General features: G+C 34.7%; 1 protein-coding gene across 1 annotated transcript in view; it reads right to left on the reverse strand.

Moving 5' to 3' along the window:
* Positions 1-9,173, reverse strand: part of LOC145689838 (discoidin domain-containing receptor 2-like) — a 602,490-nt gene extending 593,317 nt beyond the window's left edge. Inside the window, exon 1 of the mRNA XM_081764058.1 lies at positions 8,158-9,173. The gene's annotated coding sequence lies outside the window, so the exon portion shown is untranslated. The remainder of the gene's footprint in view (positions 1-8,157) is intronic.
* Positions 9,174-10,831: the final 1,658 nt, after the last annotated feature.

Below are 10,831 nucleotides of genomic sequence, written 5' to 3' on the forward strand. Positions count from 1 at the left end.
AACACTGCTTTAGGTTACACAATGTTCTAATACCTCCGTCAGTCACGGAAATCCTTGCGTTAAAAAAACGAAAGAAAGAAAAAAAAAAAGAAAGATGTCTGACCAGTATTGAGGTAAACTCAACGTAAACAAATCACGGGGAGTTCATTTTATCGATTATTTTGTAACAAAGAAAGTTCAGATCACACACAAGATAATTCTAAAACTTTTTTTTATTATTATTATATCTTTGTTATTATTAGACAATATCAAGTATTGTGTTGGATTAATGTTAACAACCTTGGAAGACATGTTAGATGCTGCTAGTTCGAAAGAAACAACAGAGATGGTACTTAATAATTTATAAATTAAAATTAGCTATTATTTAATTAGAACGTAAGACTGTATTTTCGAAACACACATACTATATATTATATAAAGGTTCTAAATTAGTTTATATTTATGAATAGAGAATTTTGAACAGAAATATATTAAAATTTAATATTAATTACAAGCCGCACAGTGATACTACACAAAATAAACATTTTGTGCTACCTTCCTCACAAAAATTACGAAGGTAACCAAGTCATAATTACCCACGAGTTTGACAGAACTTCGCAGACGCCTTGAGAATTTGTCAGTTTAGAGATTCCAAACGTTGGTAGCTATTAGGTCCCTAATGGTCCAATCAGGCCCGTATCCAGGAGAGTCTAGGGGTGCCGTCCCCCCTAAAATTTTCACGGTAGCTTACAAATGAACTATAATATGGGTTGATCTGGCCCCTCTACATTTTTGAGCTGGCTACGGCCTGGGTCCAATCAAATTTGAAGATCACAAATTCAATAAAATTCTTACCGAACAAAAGGGATCAACTGTAGTTCGGTAAAACTTTTTTCATTTTTATTTTTAAATTCTCCAATATTAGCATAATATCTGGGAAAAAATGTCTGAAGATAAGACACGCTGTGACTGAAAATAATCATGCGTCGGTTTCGAGAAAAAAACGAACTTTTATGGCGTTAAAAAGTATGTCGTTCTTTGTTAATCTCCTAATCTGTCTCTCTCTCTCGATATATATATAGTGGCGGATCCAGGATATGATCAAGGGAGGGCTAAGCCATAGTTTGCCGTTTTATCCAGTGTAAAGCAGAATTGAAGTCCATTTTATCCAGTGTAAACCTGAGCGTCAAGGAAGGGGCTATAGCCCCTTAGCCCTAGCCCCCTTGGATCCGCCCTTGTATATATATACAAGGCTGGATCCAGGAGTTGCTGACAGGGGTGCACTAATAACTACTACTACATTTGAATTAAATTTGATTTTTCTTATTGACTTTAGGCATCTGTAGTGCATAAGGAATATTGTTTTGCTTGGTAAATCCTTTTGCTCCAAGCTTCAGAAAATCGATTAAACTATTACGTTTACAAAGCTCTGCTTACTTTAAAGCCCCAAACGGAAACACGACGGCACAAAGTTTCGGAAAGAGTTGCTGTTTTCACTGCTAGCTACTCATTTTAGATAGTATATATTTACAGCGAAGGGGGGGGGGGGTCACGTGCACCGGTGCACTCTTAAATCTGGCCATATACGACGTTTAAGGCAAGTGAATGATAACTGAAGAATTGATGAAATGAGTAATAGGAAACGGGAGTACAGTACCCCGAGAAATACCTACGAACACGATGTGAGCGGGGATCGAAATAGGGACACCACGCTCCAGAGTTACGCGCTCTATCATTCATCCCCTTCGTAGAAAATAAAATGTACAATATATTTAAAATACAAATAATTTTTTAAATTGTAATATATTGGTAATTGGTTGGTAATTTTAAATTAGCAATTTGTTGGCACAGTAGGGCATGTAGGGCACAGTAGGGTATCGGGCATGTACCCGACAGGGCATGTAGCGATGTATTATATTAGCGCGAATGTTTATTATTAATATTTTATTAAGACGTATTCTGTTTATTGTTAGGACAATATGTTGTGTATCTCTTAGATGCAACTAAAATTAACAAAATAATAATAATCGAAGAGACATCGCTAATAGAAAAAGCTAGAAAAATCTACCACTTATTTTCGAAAGGGCAAACACGCATTTTATGTGATAGATAGATATAGGCCTATATTAACTTCTTCGAATGTTTATTATTAATATTTTATTAAGACGTTTTCTGTTTATTGTTAGGACAATATGTTGTGTATCTCTTAGATGCAACTAAAATTAACAAAATAATAATAATCGAAGAGACATCACTAAAAGAAAAAGTTAGAAAAATCTACCACTTATTTTCGAAAGGGCAAACACGCATTTTATGTGATAGATAGATATAGGTCTATATTAACTTCTGAACCAAAAACGTGTTCTTTTAACGAAATGACTTTCATTTCGTAAAATACATCGACGCAAACATGATTTTTTGGCTAGATGCATTTTACAGATTCATCCTGTGAATGTGTTCTTTTTGGATCAAAATATCCAATATATATTTCAGTGTAGATCAGTGGCGGATCCGGGATATGATCAAGGGAGGGGCTAAACCATAATTTGTAGCTTTATCCAGTGTAAAGCAGGATTGAAGCCTATTTTATCCAGTGTAGCTATACCTGAGCTAGTGTATAGCCCCTATAGCCTCCCTCCTTGGATCCGCGCCTGGTGTAGCCAAACCCAAACTATCACTTGATGTCTTTATTCCGTAAAAATACGAAAACTCGATTTAGGGGTCATTTAAACATTTTGAGGCCCCCTGATCCAACAACTAATCCTTGGCCAAGATCGCAAACTCTTGATTTTTTTTTTTTTTTTTTTTTGAGGAGATCATTCCTAAAATTCTTTTTAAACATTACACTTGTAAAATGCTATGAAAAAAACGTCTCGTCTCATCTGGATTCTAATTTCGAAATGAAACGAGAATCGAGATGAAAAGCACATTTAAAAAGAAAAAATTGGGACGAGATTTAGAAGTTATACGTGAACTAGCAGCGTTCACCCCGCTTCGCTGCGGTCACCCCGGAACGCAATAAACTTTGTTACTTAGATAATTTTTACTTTTTCGCTTTCAAGTGATATGATAAAAACCATAGAAGATTGCAGTAAATCTTAACATTATATCGCCTGTCATTTATGTTAACCCGCCCCGCTTCGCTGCGGTCATCCCGGTGCTGGCATATTGTAAAAGTGTCTGTAAAAATAAGCAAATCAATTAAAAAATTTTAAACAGAAGATTCAAGCTATTTTCCGCTGTATATCGCCTGTCATTTATGTTAACCCGCCGAGTGACACGGTCATGCGGGTTGCATATAAATACGTTTATTTTTACCTATGATGAACTAATAACAAAGGATTTGTACGTTATGGACACTTGAATGGTCAATTATCTCAAGACACTGGTAATTAAAAATTAAAGTGATATGATAAAAACCATCTAGGGTCCAAATCCTAATAACCCCCCAAAAATGAAAGAAATTGGTTCAGCCGTATTAGCGTGATGAGCGGACAAAGGATTTTGTACGTTCTCTTTTATATATATAGATTATTTTGTGTACAATTCGAGAAAAATAATGTAGGGTCTATTAATCCAGAAAAAAAATATTTCAGAGAAATATTGTCACTGGTTTCCGTATTTAATAGATTTTTCGGGGTGCCCATAGGTGAAGACCACCAATGGTTATTACGAATTTTATCGTCTACTTCGTGCACTAAATATTTACCTGCTAAAACAAAGCCTTGTTTTCAGAAGCACTCAGCTTTTGTCCTTTGCAACTTAGGGATCAACTTTCATAACCATAGCATAATAACAAAAAACGAGTTGAACCTCGTTCTTTTTCTTTTAAATTCATTGACATGACACAAGTTTGAAGTTTTTTAAAAATGATTTTTTTTACATTCTTCAAAAATTGCACAGAATTTAGAAAAGTTAACCCATTTTCTTTGGCAAATCGTGTATCAGCAAAAATTTTGACAAGATTTGATTTTGAGTTTAGCGTCCCTTTCAACAGCAAGGCTATATAAGGTGTAGCCCTACAGCTTAACGTGGAATCTGAACCACATGAGCTTCCCCGCCGGGAATCGAGCCTAGGTTTCCCAAAGGCAAGTATGCTAACCACTTAGCCACGAGGCAGTTCATCAGCAAAAATCACCAAGTTATTATTATTATTATTATTATTATTATTATTATTATTATTATTATCATCATTATTATTATTATCTTATTTTACGACACTGAGACAAAAGGATGAAAAACAAAATGCTTGAAGGATAGGAATAGTAACTGATCGTAAATCACCAATATGAAGATTATTTATAATTATATTTAAAAAAAAATAATTACTGATAGTAAACACGATCAAAGCGCCATCTTACAAAATGCACAATAAAATAAATAACATTATTTGTAATTTATCTTTAGATCATAGGAGCATATATGAGATATTTTAAAAATAAAGCATTCCGTACTGGTAGCCCTGTCGCAAGTTTCAAGAAATAACTTTTTTTAAAAAGCTAATTTTTAATTTTTGGTAAGCAGAAACACTACGTAAACTAAATTGTAGTAATGTTGGGTCCGGTTGCGTAGCCTTGTAATTTAGCTTTTATGTTGTGATAAGGAAACGTCTTATACTGTGAAGGTGGTTAATCTTGTAAATGATGGTTTGTACACCGCAAACGAGACTTGATTCAAGCTACGGCTGTAGTTCCAAGCCTATGCTATAACGTACAGTGGATCAACAGTTTACAAACCCTGGGTTCGCAAAGAATTCGGTTTACGAACAAGTTTTATGAATATCTTCCTCATGGTTCACGAACAATATATCGGGAAACGAACACACACACAGTGGCAGATCCAGGATATGATCAAGGGAGGGGCTAAACCATAATTTGCCATTTTATCCAGTGTAAAGCAGAATTGAAGCCCATTTTATCCAGTGTAAACCTGAGCGTCAAGGGGGGGGCTATAGCCCCGTAGCCCCTCCCCCCTTGGATCCGCCCTTGCACACACACACATATATACTTACACCGACACTTTCAGGCACCTAATAGCGTTTTTGCATGTTTAACGAAAACATTATTTGACAGAGTTCTTTATTCAAAAAAAACTACTGTACCTCTGGTGCATGCAATCCTCGGTTCGATCCCAGCTCCCGCCATGTGAGCTTCGTGTAGGACAAACACCATGTGAGTGGGTTTTCTCAGGGTTCTCCCGTTTCCTTCCACTTTCCTCATTTCATTCATTTCTCATCATCACCGTCTCCTTTAGCCTAGCAGGAATAACCATTGGACGTAAAACTTAAAGACTTCATTTCATAAACTGTTTTTTTTAAAACAATTTTTGTGTTTTTTAAATCCTATTATTGTTTTGTTTAATTAACTTCTTTACTGTTACTTATTAAAGAACAGTGTTACTATCATTCAACTATTTTTCACCACATAAAGCACTTCGAATTAGTTTGAAAAGAGAAAGAAAAACATACATTACAATGTTTCTGCAGCTAGAAAGAATGTATGTTAATCTCAACTGGATAAAATATTTTCGATTTATGAACAGCTTTACGAAACTGATTATGGGTATCATAACCATGTAAGAGAATTATTATTATTATTATTATTATTATTATTATTATTATTATTATTATTATTATTATTATTATTATTATTATTATTATTATTATTGGTTGGGTCGAAGCGTCCCTTTTAGCACCAATCTAAATAAAATGAAATGTTGGGAAATATATGTCAACCGTGTTCTGAAATTGTGTAGTAATAATAAATAGAAAATGATGCTATTTTAAATAAATTATATTTACGATCTTTGCTATCTCTGTCTTACATTTTAAAATATAAGACAACATTTAAGCACTTTTAGTACAGATGTAGAGGGGAAAATATATCACGTGTGTGTTTGTAAAGTGTGCTTCGTGTGTGCAAAAGCGTTCATTCTCCGAAAACTATCTAGTATAACATATTTAAAACACTTCTTCTCGGCAAACAGTTCGAAAACAAAGTAATGACTAGGCTTCGGATTTTTAGGTCCCAAAAAATTCAAATTAGGATTTTAAAAAGTGCATTTTAGGATTTTATAGGTTTTTAAAAACACCGTTTAGGATTTTTAGCGTTATATTACTGAAAACGGAATATTACTACACTTTATTTATTTATTTTGCACCTATTACAGGGCATAAACCCCAATTACAATAGGCTTACAAAAAGTGAAATATAAAAATTTCGTAAATAGAACAAAAATACATAGATTCAAACAAAATAAGTAAATAAAAGTTACAATAAGAGAAAAGAAAAGGAGAGAATTCCATACCTTCTTTCTTTTGTTATTCCATACCTTCTTTAAACCCTTTGTTAGCTATTTCATACTTAAACGGTAACCTTAATTTAGTAAGCTTTATGCTAACCAGTCTTCTGCGTAATAAAAATAATAAAATTCTTCTTAGCTTGGACTCTTTTTGATAGCTGAAATATAGTTTAACATATGTATGGCCTGTCGTACTATAGTAGTAGTAGTAGTTTTTTTTTTTTTTTTTTTTTTTGTCAGTTTTCTTATATTTGAAATTCTATACAACACCACAAATATCACTTCACTTTTCTAACGATACACTGAGGAAATACGAAATATTGTTTTTCCGGCACTTTTCATGTTTGCTATAGCGCAAAAAGTGGTCACTTCACTCTCTGTAATGGCACTGAACAACAAAATATTTGGCAAGATTTTCTGTTGTAAACTTTTTCCTGTCGTCTGACAAAATTCTCTTGAATGCAGAAAAACTGCGTTCCACATCACACGATGTAAGAGGCGCATATTTCATACTGGCTAATTCCTCGGGATTCCATAGCAAATTTTCTTGGACATTGTCTCCACGAAGAATTTAGCCCACTAGTTGTATATGTATGAAATCAGGACTGCGTTTCAAAACCGCCTCCAACTTGTCCGCAATTTTTGTTCCAACTTCCCCAGGTACTTTTTTCTCTTTCACTTCTTGAAGAAGTTGAAGAGCTTCTGCTAGTGGAAGAGACTACGTGTTTGAAAGTATTTTTCAGGTTAAAAATAACTATAAAGAATCATTTAGAACATTATAGGTTCTAAAAGCTAATTTAGGATTTTTTAGGTCCTAACCCCCCAATTAGGACATTTTAGGTCCTATAAAACTAATATAGTTCTACTTATAGTAACTTGAAATGTAAAGAAAACACGAATTTTCTGCATTCACTGTACAGGAATAAAATAGGTTCGAACCTAAGAATCCGGAGCCTAGTAATGACATACATTTTGCACATTTTGTACATACATCTAGGACATCCTTGGATAACTCAGTATCTACAAGGGGTGAATATGTGTCATCTGGAGGTGTTCACAGAGTGTCGGTAATATAATGTGTACAGTCTCCTACTATGTCTAAAAGTAGTTTCTGTATTTTTTTGCAGTGTAGATACGATAATATTGGCCTACTATCATAGTAATCTCCATGGGCGGCGATTAGGAGGGGCAAAGGGGGGCAGTTGCCCCCCCACTTTTCTGAAATGGCCTATTAATGTATGTAGTTTCAACCAGGGAAATTTGTATATTAACATTGATATACAAATATTCAAATCATGTCTTGCCCCCCCCCACTTTTAACGTCGAATCGCCGCCACTGGTAATCTCTATATGTTTTGTGTGTATTTCAAGTAACATAAACATAATGATATCACTTTTACAGTCTTAAGAAACAAATTATTTATATTCATTGTAGATTTAATATGCAGAATATGTAAGTGTGTAGTGTAGAACTTAAGAAATGGATTTATATCAAGAAGAAAAAAAAACTGTAGATTCAGTGCTATGTTGAACAATATCGTTCAATTTATTACAATGTCCGGGGAATGTTAAAATAAACTGAATGCAATAAACAAAGGTTGTTAAAAAGATCGCTTCTTGAAGCAGAAGAAAAGTACGCGTTTTGCTGCTAACAGAACACGATACTTTTTTTTGGGGGTGGGGGGAGGTGTTTTACCGATGTGTAAACAGAGGAAGACGAAAAAGTCTCAAAAAACGGGTGGTGTCCGGTACCCACCGACAATCGAACCTGGTTTCCCACGCCGATAATCATATAGCCATGATAATAACATTATAATATTATTTCTCACAGCTAAATGCAAAACAAAACAGAAAGTTTAAAACTATTATAGGACTTACCTTTTCACGAAGTAAATAACTGCAAATTGACTGATATATTTTCATAAATAAACGGAGAACCAAGCCAGCCACTAATCCTCCAGAAAGATACTTTTGATTCGTTTTCCGAAATCCAGACGCACTACATTGAAAGAAAATCAGCAACAATACGCCACTGTCACTGTCGTAAATGCACTAAATATTCCTTTGTTAGAAAAAAAAATCGAAAAACTCGTTTTGTTTTCGTTTCACAAGACCAAGTAAAACTCACCAATTTTCACTTTTTTTTTCTTATTTTTTGTAATGTATGTTTTGAATTTCAATACGCATTTATTTCTATCTGACAGGATGCAAAACAATACGTAGTGTTTTGAAAGTACTCGGTGTTTTTCAAATAAGTGTGTTTTTTGTCAATATAAAGGGTTTTTCTTGACACACTGTCATTTTACTTATATTTTACTCACAAAACACTTCAAGTACACTGTGACGTCACGAAGATTAGAATACTGTACTCATTTTATCATAACTATTATTATTATTATTATTTTAAAAATTTTAGCTGCTTGCTGTGACTTGTTTCTTTTTTGTTCTGTTAATATTGAATAATCACCAAATTCCACAGAAACCGAATTGCACACGAAACGACACAATTTTCCACTGTGATGAATTGATTTGTTTTGGTCGATGCGGAAAATATATGAACTTTAAAACGAAGTTCACAATATCAAATAAAAATAGTTTCACTAAATCGTGTGATCTTACGCGTCAAGAAGTTTTACTTATTTTTTTTCAAGAAAAATTCTTTCTTAATTTTTTGGAGTTAAAAGAAAAACTTTTTCCTCTGTTTTATAGTGTTGGTTTATATTTTTCGTTTTTTTTATGAGAAATAATAATAAAAAAACACAATCACTCCTACCACACCACGCACGCACGATCTGCTTACGCCGCGCCACCAGCACCAATCGCCGGAGCAGACTGGAACCGGTCTATCGGAGTGTCTGACATAAAAGCCGAAACCACGCGCAGCATATCAGACCCCGCTTCAAGCCTGCCGCTCCGAACAGTGTTGCCTGCTCAAGCAAATAATAAAACACTACTACTTTAAGTACGTTAACTCGTGAGCTCTAGTCAATAAGTAGCATTCTTAAAGAGTCTTCATCCCGGCGAAATTAAAATACCGCTAATTTTACAGTAATTATGTGATATCTTCAAATAGATAAAAGATAATTGAAATATGGAACAAGAGCGCCCTAGAGAATATTATTTTACATGAGAAACCGTTATCACGACTCACTTATCTGCTTTCGATTTCGAGCCATTTTGATAATCGGCATTTATTTTCGCGTTTCTAAACGGCTGAAAACGGAAAGCCACTAGGTGACTTGTGATAACGGTACCTCACGCAAAATAATATTGTCTAGGGCGCTCTTGTTCCATATTTCAATTATCTTTTATCTATTTGAAGATATCACATAATTAGTGTAAAATTTGCGGTATTTTAATTTCGCCGGGATGAAGACTCTTAAAATGATTTTAAATGCAATCAAATAAAAGCTTTCAGTTTAACATTACACGATTGTGCTCTTCACGCTAGGAATTGAAGAGCTCAATTCCAAAAGACCCTAAGTCAAAAAAGTAAGTTTTTTTCAGGAGACGACATTCCATGTTTCTATTTCCGTAAAAGAAAAGTAATCTACGTAAAAGAAAATTGTAATTACCTACGTTTCGTAAGATAACCGTGAAATTATCATCTGAGGCAAGAGTTTTTAAGGCATGAGTCAGAAAATAATTTCAAAGAATACAGTTGACTAAGGACATTTTGGAAAACAACGCAGTTTTCTTTTGTCTACAACTAAATGAAATGAAATGAAATTTTTGAGTTTTACGTCCCACGGTTTATGCCGGTTAGGCTAAAGGAGACGGTGAAGATGAGAGATGAATGAAATGGTGGAATGAAGAAAGTGGGAGGAAACGGGTGAACCCCGAGAAAACCCACGCACACGGTGTTTGTCCACCACAAAGTTCACTTGTCGGGAGCAAGGTTTGAACCCGAGACCCCTAGCACCAGAGGTGAACGCTGTACCACTGATTGTCTATAACTAATTTGATTTATGTAGTTTTGGCATGAAACCCTGTTCAATATACGAAGATGCTGAAATGGAACTTAATAAAACCAATATCTCAAAATTGACAAAAAAATTTACTTAGGATCTTTTGAAATTCACCCCTTTAATTATTAAGGCAGGCAAATTAATAATGACGGATAAATTCGTGCAATGAAAATGTGGGAGAAAACGGGGATACCCCAAGAAAACCCACAGACACAGTATTATCCACCACAAACTTGCCTGACCGGGAGTCGAACCAGGGACCTCACGCACCAGAGGTGGTAAGCCATCACTAAGACTCCATTCCCCCATTAAAATGATTTTAAATACTTTCTTTTAACAAAATGACATTTAAAAAAATCTTTGAGTTTTACGTCCCATGGTTATGCCTGTTAGGCTAAACGAGACTGTGACGATGAGAGATGAGTGAAATGGTGGAATGAAGAAAGTGGGAGGAAACGGGAGAACCCAGAGAGAACCCCACGCACACGGTGTTTGTCCACCACAAAGTTCACTTGGTGGGGGCTGGGAAGACATTAAAAATAATGCCATGGTTAGATAGTGGTATTCAACTTGGTGTCCCGAAG

The sequence above is a fragment of the Thermobia domestica genome, chromosome 7 (genome assembly GCF_964235325.1).
Source record: "Thermobia domestica chromosome 7, izTheDome1.hap1.1, whole genome shotgun sequence".
Taxonomy (NCBI): domain Eukaryota; kingdom Metazoa; phylum Arthropoda; class Insecta; order Zygentoma; family Lepismatidae; genus Thermobia; species Thermobia domestica.